The sequence below is a fragment of the Pagrus pagrus genome (genome assembly GCF_965226575.1).
Source record: "Pagrus pagrus genome assembly, chromosome: 4".
Taxonomy (NCBI): Eukaryota; Metazoa; Chordata; class Actinopteri; order Spariformes; family Sparidae; genus Pagrus; species Pagrus pagrus.
In genome coordinates this window covers 30,635,357-30,655,986 of record NC_140188.1, presented here as the reverse complement: position 1 = coordinate 30,655,986, position 20,630 = coordinate 30,635,357, and the positions used below count along the sequence as shown (strand labels likewise).

Sequence of the window (20,630 nt, the reverse complement as noted above, 5' to 3'; positions counted from 1 at the left end):
AAGAAAAGGCATGAAAGAGTGCAAAAACTGGAAAAGTGGATTTTTGTTTTTGCATGCATGCAGAAGAGAACAGAGGATTTGTTTTATGGGTGGAAAACGGACAACGGCAAGGTGGAAAAAACAACGAAAGGAGGACTACTTTCTCTCTATCTCCCTCCCTCCCTCCCCCCTCCTCCTCACCTCTCTCTCTCTCTCTCTCCCTCTCTCTCACTCGTCTGACACAGAGGAAAAGTGGGCCTCTGGCTGTAAGCAATTACAGCTGTGAGGCAAATTATGGATGATATTTCTCTCCCCCTTTTTGCCTTTTTTAAGAAAAAAAATGTTTTTCCTCGTGCCGATCAACACGGAAAGAAAAAGGAGGCAGAGGGGGGAAAAGACAGAGTGAAAGAAAGATTGAGTGAAAGAGGTGGGGTGCTAATATTGGGAAGAAGGAGAGGAGGGGGGGAGTTATGTTTTTTTCCTGTCTTCCCTCCTTTCCAGCGCTGCATGTGATTGAAAGAGAGAGAAAACAATGCGAGGGAAAAGGGCGAGGAGAGAGAAAGAGGAGCGAGACAAGAGATCAGCAGGCGCATTGGTTTTGTCCTTTAACTTGGATTTGTGTGTGTGCGTGTGTGTGTGAGAGAGAGAAGAGAGTGAGTGTGAGTGTGTGTGTCTGTGTGTGTGTGTGTGTGTGTGTGTGTGTGTGTGTGTGTGTGTGTGTGTGTGTGTTTCCCTCGCCAACCTGCCTTGGACCTACAGGTTTGGATAAAAAAGTAAGTAGCTTGGGTGTGAGGGAAGGCAAATGAGTGTGTCACTACTTAGTGTATGCAATGCATGTGTGTGAGCGCCCCCACAACCCCCACCGCCCACCCACCCCCACCACCACCACCACCATCACCAACAACCCCCCCCACCGCCACCCCCTCCACCATCTCCCTTCGGTGAGGCAGCATACTGGTATGCTCACTGGCACTGTGGCCCTGGCTGCAAGCACTGATTCCGCGGCTCGATGCTCGCTTTTATTTTAGCTCTCTCTCTCTCTATCGCTCTTTCTCACTCTCTTTGTCGCTCGCTCACTCACACTCCCTCACTTTCCCTTGCCGTCTACCTGTTCTATCTAACCTTTAAGTCTCACTTCCTTTCAGCGTTTCGTTTTCTGGGAAGAAGGTCGTCTCGCCGACTCTCTCTCGCTACTCTCCTCCCCGGCCTGCTCACTCTCCCTGTGTGTGTGTGTGTGTGTGTGTGTGTTAGTGTGTGTGTGTGTGTGTGTGTGTGAAAGAGAGCTGGAGAGCGGAGAGATAGAGGGAGAGAGAGTGTGCACATGGTTCATTCCGGCTCGGTCCTACCACCCATCCTCATGCCTCTCTTTCTTGTCTCCGTCCGTCGTTCTCTTCCCATTTTATTTCGCATGCCTTCGAGCAGCTCGCCGGATGGATGGACCTCTTCCGCGCTTTGCTTTTTCGTGATAAAAAAGCCCCTTCTTCTTCTGAAAATAAGTGGAATCTTGTTGGCATGCTGTAAGTTTAAATCTGAGCTTTCTCTTTCTCTCTCTGTCTCTCATTTCTTCCCCTCCTGAGCAGGAAGCCAGCGAGAAGAACAACGAGCGAAGAAGGCATCCTGGATCCGAAGGGGAGGGTGAGTCGATACCAACGAATACTCTTCCTCTCCACTTTCCTCTCAGCTCCCCATCTGTTTCCTAAGCTTCAGACCACCATGGTGGCATGAAGGAGCCGTAGAGCTTTGTTATCTGGATCGTCTTTTCTCTGTGCAGCCTGGACGGGGATTTGCGCTAGCAATGATTAAGCATGAATTCAACGGTTTTATTAACAGTGAAAGACGTGGCGGTCAGGCGAGCATGCAAGTCATCATGTCAGAGGGATTGTTTGATGCTGTGCGGTCCCAGCTTCAGATTTCGATGCTGTAATCGATGCATCCGCACAGGCGTTTTATCTTGTACGTCTGCGGTAATGATCAACAATCATCGGCTGATTTTGATTTTCCCTGAGACGGCGGGAGATCTTTAGGCGTACTGTACAACAGCGAGCTCTGTACCTGATGGCAGGAGGCATTTTTCAAAGTGCTGTATTGTTCAACTGAGGTGGGGGAGGGGGCGAGGGAGAAAGAGTGAGAGAGAGAGAGAGTTGGGGGGGAGGCTGGCCAATGTTGTGTCTGGCTGAGGCTTGCACTTGTTGTATGTTCACGGATACATATGGGGCAGTGGAGGTTGCAATGAGCATGCTCAATTAATGCATGTATTATAGGAGTGTGTGTGTGTGTGTGTGTGTGTGTGTGTGTGTGTGTGTGATGCGTAGCTGCATGTCTGTAAGAGGCAGCGCTCGCTCTGTATGCAAGAGATGCTCAGACGCTCTGAGTCCTCAGTTGACTTAAAGACGGGTTCAGTACGTGGACGCGTTCTTGTTAAGGAACAAGATTTCTCTTGAATTTAATAGCAAAGAAAGAAAGAGTGAAAAATCCTGAATGCTGAAAGCAGCTATATGACGAGGTAGAGGAGTCCGTGGGAAGATGCATCTCTCTCCGTCCCTGAGACCCTAACTTGTGACGTTGTGCTTTCATGTCCACGGGTTAGGCTCTCGGGAGCTGAGAGGGATGCACGGCCAGCATTATCTCCCACATGTTCCTGCCGCGAACAATGGCGATCAGAGGGGGAAGGCCATGGCGCAGTGAGCTAAGGCGTTCACCATACGCTCACCGTGTCACACTTTTCAGTTTAGCTCACACCCTGCTGTATGTTGCATGTCACCTGTTTTCCGTCTGCTGCAGCACGCACCATCACACATGATGAAATGTGGATTAAGTAGGTACTATTGACAGACTGGTGAAATCTCCGGGTTTAGAGGATGTAGTGGCATGTATTCTGTTTTTAGGGGTCATGTGACAAAGTTAAGGCAGGATGAGCCATGCAGCTACATGGATGACAGGAAGCTATCTTCTTAATGCAACAGAGGCCTGATTGTATCTGCATTGGCCACTGGCACGAGGGCTGCGCTAATTATTTGCCTTTGAGATTTGCCTGAATCTAACCATGAACCATCAGTCGGTATTGACAAACTTTAGTGTGATGCTGCTCGTGTGCTCACAAATAAAGCACTTATTATGGTGCCATGCTAATGTAGCATTTTGGTCTGACACTTGAATGCCTTTTATTCTGCTTTTCAGTGGACAGGATTAATGTTACATGCTAATTTAAACGACTTCCCACCTCAGAGGAATTCTCAGGCTAATACTCAATACTTGCAGGTTGAGCATTTAAGCTAATTATTTAGCAATCCGGTAGCATAATTATCATCAAAGGTACCTTTACAAACCAGCCTCAGGTGGAATACTGATTGGATCCCGATGCTTGTTAGCATCCTGAGCCACTTGCGGACTGAAACGAATAGGCGCTGCCGCAGGCGCTGCTAAAGAAAGAGCTAAACTTCTGCTTTATGCTGCTGTGATAGCATTAGCCTCCTCATACACCAGTTGATACTGTTGAGTAAAGAAGCATCTGTCAGTGTGGTGGCTCTTTGTTTCTCCAGCAGCCTGGCTGTCGGTGTGTGTGCACGAACCTTTATGACTTGAGAGCAGCACAGAGTAATGTTGAGAGCGTGACCATGACAGCTCTGTACATTATGTGCTTGACCTCAGTGAACCCTCAGCGATGTCAAAGCTCACTCACTCATGCTAACACGAATGTAAAAGGCAGCAGCAAGAACACACTCACAGTGCAGCCGGTGATGTCCACTGAGGATACCCTGTGGCGCCTTTTGCCGCTAGACGACGCCATCGACACCCTCCATGATTCATGCGTGAAGTGTTTCTGCATATGAAACTGTTGATTTGATCGTGGTGTGTCGTCGATAGTAGCAAGACTCCAACTCTCTGACTTAGAATGACAGTTCGGCTGGTTATAGTAGCAAGGCAGCACATGGCGGCTCTTCAGGGTGCACGTCAATTTCCTTTGAGCCACGAGGTTATTTTCTCTTACGAATCTTCCAACTGGTTGTGTAGGGGTTAGCTGAGCATATCGTCCTCCTCTGAACCTCACAGTTTATTCTTAGGAGGCTGTCGCTCTCCTGAGAGCCAATTGCAGCAATTTTTTTTTAACAGCAGCTCTTTGACAGCACGATTCATCAATATTTGACTTAGGCCAATCACACCGTAGCTAATATCTGGTTTTAATGGGGCGTAGCATGAATATTGATGGTAACTCTTCTTCATGGATGCTTCTATTCATTTAAATAGATGCTAAATCCTGTACAGCTGTACATCTCAGATTTTTGGAATTAGAAGTTGTGCCGGGTGCTGCAGCCCTACATAGATGCATATGAAAAACTTGTTTTTTGATTTGAAATGTTCTGCAGTTTGTTATCTTAGATTTTATGTAATGACATTGTAAGATTCGTATTTGGACATGCTTGGCTTCAAAGATTGCATCTCTTGTGTGCAACAGAGACTTAGACTGACGTCTGACATCACTGTGACCCTGAGGCTTCATTAATGTCGATTAATTAATGTCTTTTTTTTTTGACATCACAAGCATTACAGTTTGTTTTCACTCTTGACCTTGAAAGATATACTTATCATTTTCCCTCCTTCACTCTCATTTTTTCAGCTCACAACAGCTGGATATGATGCTGCAAAAGATGCTTCATTGTGTCTCAGTGCATCAACCGTGACTTGGTGGATTCCCGGAGATGCTTCCGTCCGGTTGTTAATGAACTAACATGGATTATAACTTGAACCCCCTCTGTGCTGCTAATCTGCTGCTTTAGCAATTCTCTTATGTAACACCTCTGTCAGCCCTGTGTCTTTCTTTTTCTGCCAACGCTCTGCCTAAAAATCGTTTTTTATTTGTCCAGCCCAGTGAACAAACACTAACCTGGAGCAGTTAATGTCTGGCCGGTAAGCTCGAAAAAGGGGCTGCAGGCTTGCTCTCCATTGTTCGACTGCTCCGCACACTGTCTGTACACTGTGTCCCCATAGCTGAGGCAGACATGGAGGATAGACAGACAGACAGACAGACCGAGCAGGGCATATACCCGCCTAGATAATCTGCTTCACCAATGTGGATTGAATTTTTATACAAAAGAGGATATGCGTCGATTAGTGTCGTCGCCTCCTGACACGATGGAGATGTTGCGGTTCGCAGCTGGGAAGCCTGTGAGCAGATCTGACCTAACATTTCCAACAGAGTTAAGAAAAATGTGCCGCAAATGCTAATCTCCTTTTTTGAATAAGTGGTGACTCTTTGGGAGCCTGAGCAGCGTCAGGTGTGTCAGTCAGTAAAACCTGTAATGACACCTTCCTTACTGAGATCCTGCACCAGTATGTCTCTGGCTTTTCCTCGTCTAGAGATTTCCTCGTCTAGATTTCAGTTTCGGTTCTTGTCTAAATGCAGCTTTTGTGGCTCAAAATATCTGCTACTCCCGTATCGGTTGAGTCAGAATGCCAGCAGACAGCTGTTGATTGATGAAATCCCTTTTAAGGTGGACCATTGTTAAGGTAGACTGGAAGGTGCAGGGGACATCCAGTGGAAGACCTAAAGGAGTCTGGAGTGCAGTAGTTCAGGTGTACGCAGGGAGGTTACGTCGGGCCGGGTTGCTGCAGGGTTACGCCCAAGGCGCCACGAGACAACGTGTCACAAATCAACCTGATTGGATAAAAAAAAAAGAGCAAAATTATTGATCAGCGAGATTGATCCGCACATCTAGAGCGTCGATTGAGGTGACAGACGGCTGGCGATAAGCCGAGACGTTCCTTTGTGGCGGCAGGGCTGGTTTCTCTCCGTGCTGAGTTTACAGTCACCATTCTGCAGTTTTTTCTGCCACTCCCTTCAACGCACAGTCTCGGCTCAGCTGCAGGCGGGAGAAGCACACTCATCAATAATCAGAGCTGGTCAGCGTGTGTGTGTGCGCGTGCTTGCTTCCTACAGTATCTGTCAGCATGTCTGTAATGTCTGTTAGTGTGCGTGTGTGATTGTGTGTGTGTGTGTGTTTAGCAGTTCTTCCCACTGCAGAGGAGTTCACTACCCCTTCCTCCCAGTCTGTCGGTGAAACAAGATGGCGTCGCAGCTCCACGTGGGCTCATGCCCACTTTCTATGACCAGAAAACCATGGAGGTCCTTTTTGGAATGGCACACCTGGGGCGTATTCATCCACCACAGAGCTGGAATTGTTGATGTGCTTCTCAGAACTGTATCTTGGCCGACTTTGAGAGATTTAGGATTTGGGGCAGATCCAGTGCTTTCATTGTTTTTCTTGTTGTTTTTTTTCTCTCAGTCTGTGTATCAGCTGCCAAACTGTATGCTGTCTTGTCTGCAATCTGGAAGTTTTTAATGTGCTAGTCGGGTGGACGAGTACATTTTCAGCATGATTTGCCTGTATGTGTGTGTGCGTGTGTGTCTGTGTGTGTGTGTGTGTGTGTGTGTGTGTGTGGGTCCACCCTGACTAAAGCCAGTTTAAAGGAGCTTGGGGATTGTGTGCAGCCAGATCACACCAGCAGATTAACCAGGCTACACACTAACCTCATTAATCAGAGAGACTAATGTCACCAACAATGTGTCAGCAGTTACACACACACACACACACACACGCACACACAAAGAAACACACACACACATACAAACACCTGCATTAAAACTGTTCCCTTTGTCTCTACCTAATAGAAATCCAGGTAGTGATGTCCGGAGGCTGAGGCTGAGCCCGTCTCCTCTTCGGTGTCAGTGTTGTCCTGCTCCAGGTCACGCTGGATTTAAAGACACACTGGAAATCCCCTGATGAATCAACATTTAACCCTTTACTGCCACGTCAGCCAAAAAACTGCAAACCTTTTCTGGGTGTTTTTGAAGCAAAAGAGCTCAGCGTTTTGGATAATTGTCTGCCTCAACAGCCTTGATACGAGGAAGCTGTGCAGATGTGATCAGCTATTGTGAGTCTGCACAGAAAGAGATTTGAAACCAAGTTGGTTTCTATTTCTTTATTCAACTGAGCTGGCAAGTTTTTGAAGGACTATATCTCTAATCTTTTTGATGATGATGGGCTTGTCATGCAGCAGCTGGATCAGAACAAGATATTATAACACCAACAAATCTCACAGAATCTGAGACTTTGACTGTATCTGAGTCATTTACAAAAATGTTTAAATAATTACGTACCTGCTCTCTGTTTCTGTTGGCTCCAATAACAGCGAGTTTTTATACAAATTGTACCTTTTGGTCCGAATCTTTTGTTAAGAGCTGTAACAATTAGCCGATTAATCATTTTGTTGAGTGACCCAAATTAATTCAAAACTTTTTTTAAATTTTCATTTAATTAACTTTTTAAGCAAAGTTTCCAGCTTCTCAAATGTGAAGATTCCATGTTGCTCTATGTCATACATGATTATAAACTGAATATCTTTGGTTTTGGGACTGTTGGTCAGACAAAACAAGACATTTTTCACTATTTTTTTTTTTCATTTTATGGACAAAGCTAGTCAAAAAAAATAAAAGGCAGATTAATCAATCATGACAAACAGCCCAGGGGAACTGAAGTGTCACTGCAGATGTACAGTATCTTAAAGAATCTGTAAAAACTAGAATACTTCATACTTTATGTGCTTCTAGTCTATACATCTTAATACTACACTGTACAGTATTGCAATTTGGGACACAACACACGGTGCCAACATGTTTTACCTTCTCAGCACATTGATCTCATGTGTTACTGTTTTACTAACTGGCTTTCAGCTCACCTGTTCTATGTTTTACATGTAACTTTTCAATATGCTGCACGATGTTAATGTTTTGAAATGAGTCCAAATTAATTCCACTTCATAAGGATTGATTTTGAATATCCAGCTGTGAGATCATGACGCATTGTTCACCTCAGTTACGCAGAATGTTGTGTGTTGTCTGTGTTAGTCAGAGTGTTTTGTCACTAGCATGTTCCATTCCTTTTACAACGTGAACCTCAAATCTACAACTTACGGAGGATTTTTTTGTTTTCGTGCATCTCTTTTATTAAGTCACTGCAGATGAAACACAATGTGCGTGCTTACCGCAGATCATTACCAGAGCTGATGTGTGTGGCAAACCTAACTGTATAGTGTATGAAATAAGTCTATATGCTATGAATTTAAAGTGTATGGATCATGTAGACTTCATGATCATGTTGCTTTTATATAATGTGATCTGTATGACAGCAGAGAATTTAGGGAAAGTTAATGTGCGTTTTCTACATTTAACTTCTATTTTGCTTTGGCTGTTATTAACTTTATAAAGATCATAACTAGATATTATATCATACTACAATATAACATATAATGACACTTTTTTCCCCCTTCCAATAAATATGGCACTGATGTGAGAGCGGTACAGTAAGCGCAGTGTTCTCTTCAGAGGAATGGTATTGAAATAGAGACGTCTTACAGTTGTGTCTAAATAAAGCCTTGATGCTGTCGTTTCACATGATTGTCAATTCTTTCAACTGTCATGGTTATTAATAGAAGCTCTGAGTGAGTTGTGGGATTTTTTCTAAACAGGCATGTTGTATATTTTATCTGTGGAGGTATTTTTATACCTTTTTTAAGTCTTGAATCTGTTTCAACAAGATTAATTCTTTGGCGTGATATTTGTTTCTGCAGAGCTGCCAAGATATATTACAACATCCTCTCTGCTGACCACAAAGACATCGCACAGTAAATGGACCGAAATAAAGACATTAATACAGCTGGTTGACAAGCAAGTTCTCACTAGTCTCACTATGCTTGCAGTAATTAGTCCATATGATCTTAAATTGGATGCGTGCATCTGTGTATGGCTCTGAAATGGCTTACAATATCACAATAATACATTATTAACTTGTGTTTGTCATGCTAATTAGACCTATGTAAATACTGTAACTACTTAACTAGTAATCCAAATACTAATTTTACTTGAAGTATGACATTCGGCTTATAATCAACTTTTATTGCTTTTCATGTGTTCACATTGATTTCAACAGGAGGACAGGAAATCCAAACTTCAGTAGTACCACTGTGGTGTGTTGTACATACAGTATGTGCTGTACTTTCTGAAACAGCTTTGTCTTTCTCTCTCTTACAGCCTATTAGACCAGGTCAGGACATGTCGAGGAATGGTCCATGAACCTGAGACGACGGATATGACAGCCGCACTGAAGCAAGCTTCGACTGCCCATACACATGCATGGGCTTCATATATTTGTGTGGCGTACATGATATTTTGACATGTACATACATATAGCTGCTATACACATACACACACACTGACTTGTAGCCAAATTAGGCCTATTATCATTTTTTGTTAATGTGGCTTCAGTGCTGAGATATTAAGATGCCTTTCCAGAGTTATGCCTTTTAAAATGTTTTGATGCTAATAAAATGTTTTATTAAAAATGTCCTTCTTTTGTATTATTTCAAGAAATTAACATGGTTCTGTGCCAACACTTTATCATAGGCTGAAAAGCATATTAAGAATGCTACGATTTGACAGGAGTAATTATTGTTATCAAGTTGCCCTATCACTTTTTCACAATGCTAAGTCATTTCAAGGTTTATGCTTACACTTTAGTACACATTATGCTGTGTAAGCATATATTGATAGCAGGATGTGCCATGCTAACCGTTAAGTATCTGTGAATGTCAAATCAAATGAAGTTTTCTTGTTACATGTACAGTCACACATAGCACACATTGTGCTAAATGATATTGATGGCAGCACTTTAGCATGTTCTGTGCTAACTGACAGTCGGCTCAATGCTGACATTTTAATACAAAGTATTTGAAGTGATTGTATGCAACAATACTGTGACACTATATTACAAGCCTACATTTTAGTGTCCACTATTCTGGGAAATACTGCCTCATGCTAACATATTAGCGTACAAAGTGCTGAGCAGTAGAAGGCATCATGCTAACAATATATTTCATACCTTATGCCACATGATAGTATACTCCAAGCTTATTCACATTTACACTATTATGTGTAATATAGCCCTATGCTAACATTTTAGTGAGCATTACGCCATTGTCATGCTAATATTATAGCATGCATTATGCTAATTGAGTTTCTATTGCTCACATTTAGAGGAAAATTCCACCCTCACATGCTCCACAATGCTGCAACCAATCCATTCATGGCATTAATTCCAAAAATTGCTAAGCGATGAAGTGTCAACTTTTTGTGGTGTCCATCTAACCTCAACCTGCCTCCTCTTCCTCAGTGATTCATCACACTTCCAAGAATTACTTACAACACTGCAGGAGGTCTTGCCTGGACTTGTTATAGTCAGCTTTTGGTTTAACATTTGCCATAGTTATAATGACAGGAATATAGGCAGAGTGTAGCTGATACAGCATGAGGGTTAATAACTGCATCAAAGTGTGAAAAAACAACACTCATGTCCTCTAGTTGTACTGCTTTATAAACAATCAGAGCTCCTGTAAAAGAAGAAACTTACAGCTCTTGCTTTTTCAAAAATCGATTTTTCAGCATATTATGGAAAGTCATTATTGTAATGCAAATAACTGATGTTCATTATATGCGTTTGACAGGCGTCTTCTATTATTTCATCAGAGCTGCTCTCTGTACAACATCGTGCAGTCTACATTTGGCTGTACAGATCTTTAATGTCGTTGGAGAAAAAAAAAAAAAACTGTCAAGATAAGCGATTCCTGACACATGTTTTGTTGGTGAGCTGAGATTTTGTTGGTGAGGTGAAAAAAAAAAAAGTTCCATGTTGCAAACCCTTTAGTCAGTAAATGTCAGACTGAGACTATTATATTTTTCTGGATTGGGTTTATTGGATTTAGACAAAATAGTACAAACAGTCCTCGGTGAGCTACGGACGGCAGCATGAGATCTAAATACTTGCTTGTGTAAAAGAAAAATGTATTACAATTGTTTCTGATTCATAGGTGGTTGTGTGATACTTTTGTAATTCTAGCCAGTTGCATATAGTTCAATTATTAACTTCTTCTTTTTTGGAATTATCTTTACATCAATGCAATTCAGAGACCAATGTTTGTAGAACCATATGTTCATATGAAATTGTGAAATGTTAAAGCTTAATATGTTAAAATGAACTGATGAAATGTCTTCTCAGAAATAGATGCTGTTGTCTTTCTATTCTCTACACATGAATATTAAATGTAATCTGGTATTTTTGATCCAACAACATTTATTCTATGATTAAATGTTAATGCCAGTCAATAAAAAAAAGCATAACTGATTTTGGTTTCTATTTCCTAACAGGTAAGTTTATCAATCGGTCAATCAATATGAAATTGGTTCCTATCTTTAAAACAGGTTACAACAGTAAAAGAACATTATTTCATCATTAATATCAATCATTTAAATTCAGGATTTTCAATGACTTTAGCAGATTAAAAAAAAGGTATAAAAGATTATCATGAGTACAACATATCTATCTGTTCTGTGATAACTCTTGAATAAAGTGGAAGCGTGCACACAGTATATTTTGATAGTTTGTCACTTTGTTTCAACACTTTGATTTCCCACCCCTCTCTCCTCAACATGACTTCATTAACAGCTATCCTGTGAACCGCCTCGGTGTGTGGTCGCCATGGAGCCCTCTGATTATAGAAAACAAACAGCACAGTGAAAATCAATCCCTATTTACAGCTTTTAATAGGATGCATTGATGCATCCTTTTGAAATTAGATGCAATCATATTTTAAGGACGTCTGCCAGTATTTTCCATTTTCATTTAAATATTGCTGTCATGAGGCTCAATTTCAATAGTTTTCACACGACAAACTGCCTCAAAAGGAAGGATTAAATGCATATAAACAGCTCATTGAATGTATACATGAGAGTTATGATTATTGTAAATTTGACCAAGATAATTAGGATTATTTTAACCTGCTGTTTATGTGCATGATCAAATCTGTAGAAAATGTTACCCATGACTGTTGGAGCAAAGATACAGCGGCAGAGCGAGTATACCGACAGCACAAAACTGAATCTCTATCTCATTCGACATGAATTTTTTCACTCATTCTCTGTCTCTCACTCTCTCTATCCCTCCATTTCTCGCTCGCTCTGCCTGTAAATCCATGCTGAGATTTGGCTCACACACACTGGAACTCACTGCAGCCGAAAGTAGGCCAAAAGCCATTTGAGGACAGGGCTCAGAGAGAGACAGAGGGAGAGACAGAGTGAGGCAGGGAGGTTGGGACAGGCGGGTGAGGAGAAATGACAGAAAGCGACTGATAGGGGACACAAAGAAGGATATGATTTTTTATCATTTGCACCTATAAATCCTATTTTTCTTTTGATTTGAGGTCCTTTTTTATGCAACTCCTCTTTGAGATTACACAACAATATTCAAAATTCTTAGTTGTGAATAGGCTGCAATCGACGTGTTATTGTTTCAGGGTTGATAGATATTTTATATCTTTGATTATTGCATATTAATAGACAGCTATATTTAGACAACAATATAAAGGTATTAACTCTGCACAGAATTAACTCATCCTTGAAGCTGTTGAATTGAAACGATCTTTCTGTTTAATTCAAACAGAAAAAGAAGAGATGCGTAATTGCATAATTCAGATCAAGTAAACTGACATTAATGGGTCACAACAGCAGTGTATAGAGCAGTGGTGGTGTAGAAAACACGTGCAGGTTTAACACTTCTGTCTCAAACGAGGCTAAATGATTTAAGTTGTTGTGGTTAACAGTGTTAATGTATTAGTTGAGCATTAAACTTCAAATCGTCCAAACACAGCCTTTACAAAATGGTGTGTTTTTTTAATGAGAAAAAAGAAAGAACTCTTGCTTTTATGAATCTAAATGTACTTTTATTGTGAAGCATCCTAAAACCGACTGGAGCAGGCCTGAATGTAAAGAATAAAGTCATCTTTGTGAATGTGAAAGGACACTCTTTCTATAGGCTTCACATTAAGAATAAAAGTTCCTTTCTGATAATTAAGGAGCAACATTTCTTGGTGTCACTGTCTCAGCCGCTCAGGGCTGTCTTTGCAAATTTAAGCTCCAAGTTATTTTATCAACCAGGAAGGAATCTGTCCCCTCGTTTTGTTGACAGCAGTCGTGTCCGTCTAATTTTCACCACACTTTTCTTTACACATTTCACCTCCACAACATGGCACTTTTATACATTTAACAATGATTATGGATTATTACAGTATAGGCTTTCCCCCTTTTCATGAAATCTTGATCAATATGCTATTTTAATGGCAAAAATATAGCTTTATTTTCATGACTTATTTCTTCATCCATTTATAAAAACATTTTGTGAAGCAGCAAGGACTGCACTCTATTATATAACCCTCTGTTATAAAATGTTAAATAAATCTGACCTTTAAATGTGAAGACTTGTATCTTCATATTGAATTTTTTAAATGTGTAATACTGAAATGTACATTCTTTCTTTTACTGATGTGAGCCTGAAAGCAACTTAATGAACCCATTCTGTTGCCCTTTAAAGGATTTTTTTTTTTTTCTTATTGAGGATTCACATACAAAAAATATTTGCTCCCCGCTTAAAAGCTTCACATTTTAGGTACCACCATTCAGCACTGTCAAGGTTACGTGATAAACATTTCTTTACATATTTTAGCTCCTCGACATGACTTTCTGTAAAGAGTTTGTGTTCTCTGCCCTTCAAAGCAGCTCATCCCACTGATGCTGAACATAAAGTCCTGATTTGTCTGATCTTCTGAACTCCTCGACACAAATCCAGCTGTCTACTGATCCCCCAAGTTCATTCATTAGTTGTGAATATTTCATTTTTTTATAATGAAATTGTGTTTGAATAAATGATATAAACTGAAGATAAAACAGTGATTCATTATGTTTGACTTCTATCTGTAAAACAGACATGATAAATCACCTGATCTTTTAAAAATAGTCACATAATGAATTCAGATTAGTTTTCTATCTTCACAAATGTTTTCCCTTATCAACTAGAATGTATTACTTTACAACATGCATGACAAGAAACAAGATACATGATAAGAAATAGTCGATAACTTGACTGCTGAATTTTACAGATATCAAAGACATCGTGGTGTCCCGTACATTTACATGAAAAATACTACTTATGTTTGATTTCCAGCCCATGAAAGTCTTCATTTAACCTAAATTTAATTTTAAATTCTAAAGTCTGCCCTAAACCTCTACATTACATTGCATTTAAAAGCCTATTGCTGTAGGTTTGACAGTTGTTTTACTTGCAAAGGGTAATGTTTTAACCACCATTATTAAATGGTACATTTATAGTTAATGAACCTTCAGTTAATAGTTATTTCACTGTTGTTATGGCCATCCCAAATAATGTTTATAAATGTACTACGAAGTATTACATTATTAACCATTTACAGTATTATAAACATCAGTTGAACTTTACAATACAATTTATTTAGTTGCAACTTAATACATGGTTTATAAAACATTACAATGTTTGTAAATGGTGTTTATAATTACTATGAGGTAAAGTTTAATTAACTATAAATGTCTGTTTTGATGATGGTTATAATTAAGTGATTTGCTTACAAAAATGCCAGTTTTACGTCAAACTTTTTATTTCCTGAGAAAAGGGAATATAATTCAGTTATTGAGGAACATACTATTTATAATTATCAGGTTATTATGATGGTCTACCTCTTGTCATCTTTGTCTAAGAGCTTATTCTTGTTTCACTAAATTAAATAAGACTGGGTGGTATTCACTTTCATTTTAGCCCAGCTCAACTATTGACTTTTTAACCTTATAGTATGCGAAGTCCTACTATCTATTGTACACACAGCATATTACTCCATAGTCACAGTTTATATTCAGGCAGTTTTAATAATTACATCAAAATATATGTTTTTGAAACTGTTTATGTTGAAACATTCATCTAACTATTTGACATTAAACATGTTTAGGGGAAAACCTAATGCCAAAAGATAACTAATATAGATAATCATATCAATATACAGAACATTACTATCAAGCAATTACAAAGTGTCCATTGCCAACCTTTTTGAATTCTGTTTTCATACTGAACATATAATATAAGGGGCAATACAAATTACAATTACAGTTTTTTTTTTCAATGACAAGCATAACTTAGTTATTCATTACTATGTTTAAGCATCTTAAAAAACACAATTGAGGCTAAGAAACTGTTGGGGCGACGGCCTTTTGTGTTAAGTTTAAGCAATTAAACTACGAGGTCGAGGTAAAACAGAGGTTCTAGTCATGGTTACATTTTGAATATGAACCACTGTAAAAGTATTGTTTCTTCAGTGTCAAAAACAGGCAGATTCATTTATAATATAATAATATAATACTATAATGTCACACTTTAATTCCTGCATTGGTACTGAATGTGGTGATTGACAAATATATATATTGTGTGAATTAGAAATGACCTCCACGCAAAAGAGACAAACCAGGATTCTGGAGGGTGAAAAGCTTCTAAATACCTTTATTCAGACTATAATGGGTTCATCATGAGTGGATAAATAACACGGAATATGTCATTCATAAAACTGCTTAGTCTGAATACAATGTCAATACTGCCAATTGTATTGTTTAATTATATATCTTTCTCACCAAAAGTGGTTGTACAGCACTTTGATTTGGCTGTGAAAACTGCCATATTAAATTTTCATTCATTGTAGCTATGGAAGAAAAATTAAAAGTGCTCATTATGTTGTACATCCAGAATATGCTGAAGTGTATATTAATTACAGAAAAAGTGGATTTTGACAATTGCTTGGCATTTAAGAGTCATGGCCTCGGCTATTCAAGGACCTCGAGCTGAAATAACATCACATATCATCTTGTGTGTTTCCATTAAAGCCTTCACGTACTTATTTTTTAATATAAGCAAAAAGACAAATTGAATCACACACAACTGAATATATATACAGTACAGTATATATGTATATATATATATAAATAAAATCTATTCATGTTTTGCCTTTTCACAAGATCTATCGCATGTGTCCTGTCAGTTACTGGGCTGCAGACGGTGGCCATCAGTGATATAAATCTCAAACCAACATGTCTGATACCACACGCACATCTGGGACTGGTTCAGCATTTGTGGCTCCGTTCCGGTCATCAGTCATATAAAGTCAATTTAAGGGTTAGTATTGAAATGTTACCATGACAATAATAGTGCCTGACACCCCGCCAGGAGGTTTAAAAAAACGTAAATGATGTTTTAACATGTATTTAATATCTTTATCTATCTTTTTTATGTTTTGAGTTCATTTGTTGTTTAAATGGAACAGATCTGGGCCTGGTCTGGCACATCCAGCTCCATTTCAGAATTGTCATCCATCATATAAAGCCAACATAAGAGTGAATTTTGAAATGTTACCATGATATAAATGTATTATTATGGGTGCAATTATCCAGTGCAATTGCAAACATAATTATAAAAACATGTTTTAGCGTGCAATTAAGATCTTAATTTAGCTTTTTTCATGTTTTGAGTTTGCTTTGAAATTGAACAGATCTGACATTCATGTCTTCATACCAGCAATGTTCTCTATCATTTCATCCAGATGAGTTCTGTCATGTTGATGTGTTACCACTACAGAACTCCTTTCTATGCCCTACCTTGAGCTATAGGGTCAAAGATAAATGTAAGAATGTTATAACATGCAACTAAAATCACAATTTTGCATTTTTATGTTTTGAGTTAATTTGTTTTAAAACTGCACATCTTTTTTCAAACAGCAGTGCCACTTTTGAAATTCAGTTCTCAGAAATTCAAACTTAGTTCTGGCAATGTCACAGGTCGTTGTAACATAAATGAAACTGCCTTGATCAGTGGATGAACTCTCAGAGTGCATCCACTGAAGTAAATCCACACACATTATTTTGCTTCAAGTAATCTTGAATTGGCAAATTTTGACACACAAATCTGAAGTTGGCCAATAGAAAGCCACCTTGAAAGTGTTGACCTCTGACGGAATTGAAGATGATCAGAAATGGAGGACTATTGTAGCTTATTATCTGTGTTGTAGCATCCACTTTTATTTGAAGTGTCTTTGGTTGATACTTTTATGTCAGACCTGCAGCTTTAGTGTTTGGTTCACTCTCCCCAATCTCAGAGTGTCGTTTTCTGCAGACAGACACAGCTGGAGACTAGCTGGTGAACGTAGTTGAGCATTTAGCGGCTATAGGTGGTGGAGTTAATGGTCCATAACCAGCCAAAAGAGACTGAATACTGGCTTTACATTTGCCTGGTGAACACGAATGAATGATAATGAAAGAGCTGAATGTCACAGGGCTGTGGAGGAAATACAGCCCTTCACTACAGGCCAGTTAGTTCAGCTAATCGCTAGGTAGCCTAACTTTAAACTTAGTGTGTAAACCTTGTATTGCTTTTGGTTGTTTTTGTTTTCAGTTGTAGCCCTTATAAACTATAATTTCTGCAAAGGTTATGAAGTTATAATTATATTAGTTACAACTTTTGGTCATCTCTTTATTTTTTGCACCAAATAATGAAGAGAACCAACAAATATCAATGAGCAGTATCAGTTTCGATATTGATAACATTCTATTCTTATAAAATGATGATTTGTACCTGCTGGATGTGTAATACAGTAGTAACTCAGCTACTATACAGTACATCTTTTGAATTCACTGAATGAATTTGAACACTGAAATAATTCATGGAGATCCCGGGAACAACATGCTAGCACTTTGACTAGCACCTGCATGTTCCTTGCTGGCTATCTTGACAGGACGTGACACTCACCTTTAAGGTAAGTTTTGTCTTAAGGTAAGTGTTCTTAATACCATTACAATCAGTGACAAATCCCACACCCAGCGGAATTCTGTCATGATGTTTTTATATCATTTGTTTTCAAATCAAATATTTTTGCATCTTTTTTTTTTGTTTGTTATATGTTTCAAAAAGACTTTAATTAATTAATTTTATTTAACAATTGCTGGCCATCTAATAGAAAAACAACATGCACCTTGTTACCGTGTAGTCTGGGGTCGACAGTGTTATGTAGGACATGCTTAATATCTGCGGAAATCTGAGTGTTAAGAGACTTACTTTTTGATCCCAACAAGGGTTCCGGTGCGATCATATCCCTTTCAGAAGCTTTGTCTTGAACTGCAGTCTCTTTGATACATGATAAATTCGACACTGGGGGTCGTTCTGTGTTTGTTTATCCAGTTGTCTGTATTGAAAACAGTTGTCATTGTTAGCCGTCCACTGACTATGGTTGAATTTTTTTATCCAAATTACACACGACCATGCAAAATTAAAGACGAGGCTCCAGTCCGAATGCTGAGCCGCTACCATGCATGCTAGCTGAGGGCGCTTCTGCAGCGGAGTCGGTGCTAATGTTAGTTTTATAAACCCGGTCAGGCAGTAAGAGGGAGGCATCATAGCTTACATGATTGGCCGTGATTTTATTATATGTATTTTTAACTTCTATGTTTGCAAAATGTTAGTTAGGATTATTTGTCCATACGTGATTATCATATTTAATGTTTTCCATAATGTAATGTATTTTGAAGATTTGGGGGGAGGGGGCACAAAAGCTGATTTGGACAGGTATTTAAAGTGTGATTTGTGGAACACAACTGGGCCAGATGTAATTTACTGTCTAGAAAAACTTTGTTATCCACATCCCTGTGAATTCCTTCACAGATGAAAAAAGCTTTCTACAACAGGTCTCTCCAGATGTAATGCCGGAAAATACGTCCTTCTTGCTTCCCATCGAGATTAATTTCCCCGTCTCTCCCTCCCTCTGTCTCTCTCTCCCCCTGGCTTTCAAGTAGTTGCAGGGGCTCTTCTGGACGTTAAATACAGATTTCATTTCAGCCAGTTCCCGCTGTAATGAAACTGTAATGATGCCCATTCACTGCTGCCGTCCCTGCCAGAACAAACCCATTGACCCTGAGGTAGTGCATGGCATGTAGAGCCCATCCCTCCAGCGCTGCGCAGGGCTCTGGAGAGGGCCACCTGGAGCACTGGCCGGGCCGGCCCCCAAATACTCTCAGGAGCCGACTGAGGGGAGGAGTGCAGAGATATAGAGAGATACACAGGAGGGGAGAGGAAAGAGGAAAACAAGAGAGAGATATTTCCATCTCAACCCAAATACCACCCACCTCTTCATATCTTATTTCTTGTCCACCACCCCCACCAGTCCACTCTACATTTCTCTTTTTTCTTTCCCCCACACAACTCTCCACCTCTTTTTCTTTCGCATGACATTGAGTCAGCTGAAAATAAACCAAATCTGTACATGTACATGTATGTTTATGTTTATTTTGCTCCTGCTGAACAGTGAGTGCAGTTTAAATAAGGGAGGGATATTTTCCGTGTACTCTACAAGGCCAGGACTATCCATTTCCAATTGGAATAGCCGCTTCCTGTTCCATAATCATTTCCACCTTGATCACAGCAACAGTTTCTCTTTGCTACTGTGTGCAGAGGCTCGCTCACATGTACAGTAACCATGGTATATGTGGAAACTCCTTTCATTCATAAAACAGGTTGAGTTTGGTTATCTTTCCTCTTCTACTGTTGTCCTCCCACTCCATATGTGCTCTTAACCTTGCATTACACAACATATATTATTGTATATATATATTGTTATATGGACAGTAGGCAGCCATTTTGATCAACCCTTCATGAGATGTGGTTTAGAGTTGGACCAATGTTTCTGTTTGCCATTGCACATGCAATAATGGGCTATTCAGCATGAGATATGATATTCATTCATATTAGAGTTTTATTTGATTTATTAATGCAGGTGGTTTTATGTGAATTATATAGTATAGCTACACAGTTCAATTATTTAAAGGGGCACTATGTAGTTTTGGAGAAGAAATTCAAACTCAGAAATTTAATATTTATAATATTGATGAGGTAAAAATACAAGCTTAGAAATATGTACTTTTTCCATAACTGAATAAACAAGCGGTTCTCAGAGGAAAACAAAGACAGTTTGTTTATTTAGTTTGTTAAGGCCGAAAATTGCTTCCCCAAAACTACAGAGTGCTCCTTTAAGGGGTTCATTAAAGGACAATACCACTGTTTTCCACAATTCTGTTTTAAGATCCCCATCAGACAGAAAGGCAGATTAAAGACAGTGCAGTTATATATGTGCAGGGAGATCATCACCACTGTCTCTGGTCGACGCATATGACAGATGTATATGACTGCTGGTTGTGGTTGTATGTTCCTTTTATGTTTTGTAATGAGAACTGATCCATCATGAAAACTGAAACAAACTCCTTCTGCTGATTGAGTTGCAGTTGAATTCCAGTGTTAACAAATATATTTCACAGGTCTGCAGTTACAGCTGTATCAGTACACAACCATCACCTGACTTTGTTAACTATAAAAGTGTTGATGCTGTTTGTCTGAAGCAAGCTGTTGATGAAGGTTCTCAGTCATCCGGGTCATAGTCATTCTAAGTGCTGTATTATAGGCAACTGGACTTTCAGTTTCAGTTTCTTGAAGACAGTTCACCTCTCATCCAAGAAGCTTCTTCAGTTCTTCACTTCAGTTCAAAACTTCATTTTGGAGATGGAAATATAACTTTTTATATTTTACTATAGCACTAATAGCACAATGTTATAGTAGATTATATTTTTGCACCACTACATTTATTTTGCAGCTGCAGCTAGCAGT

The 20,630-nt window shown here is 39.4% G+C and overlaps 1 long non-coding RNA gene across 3 annotated transcripts in view; it reads left to right on the top strand.

The window, feature by feature from the left end:
- LOC311256104 overlaps positions 1-9,379 on the top strand; it is a 116,664-nt gene extending 107,285 nt beyond the window's left edge. For 2 of the 3 annotated variants that reach the window (XR_014622443.1, XR_014622444.1), the window contains 2 exons: positions 1,560-1,614; positions 6,647-9,379. This is a non-coding gene — a long non-coding RNA (uncharacterized lncRNA). Of the gene's footprint in view, positions 753-1,559; positions 1,615-6,646 lie in introns of all 3 variants that reach the window. The other variant, XR_014622445.1, reaches the window with a different exon arrangement.
- The last annotated feature ends 11,251 nt before the right edge of the window (positions 9,380-20,630 follow it).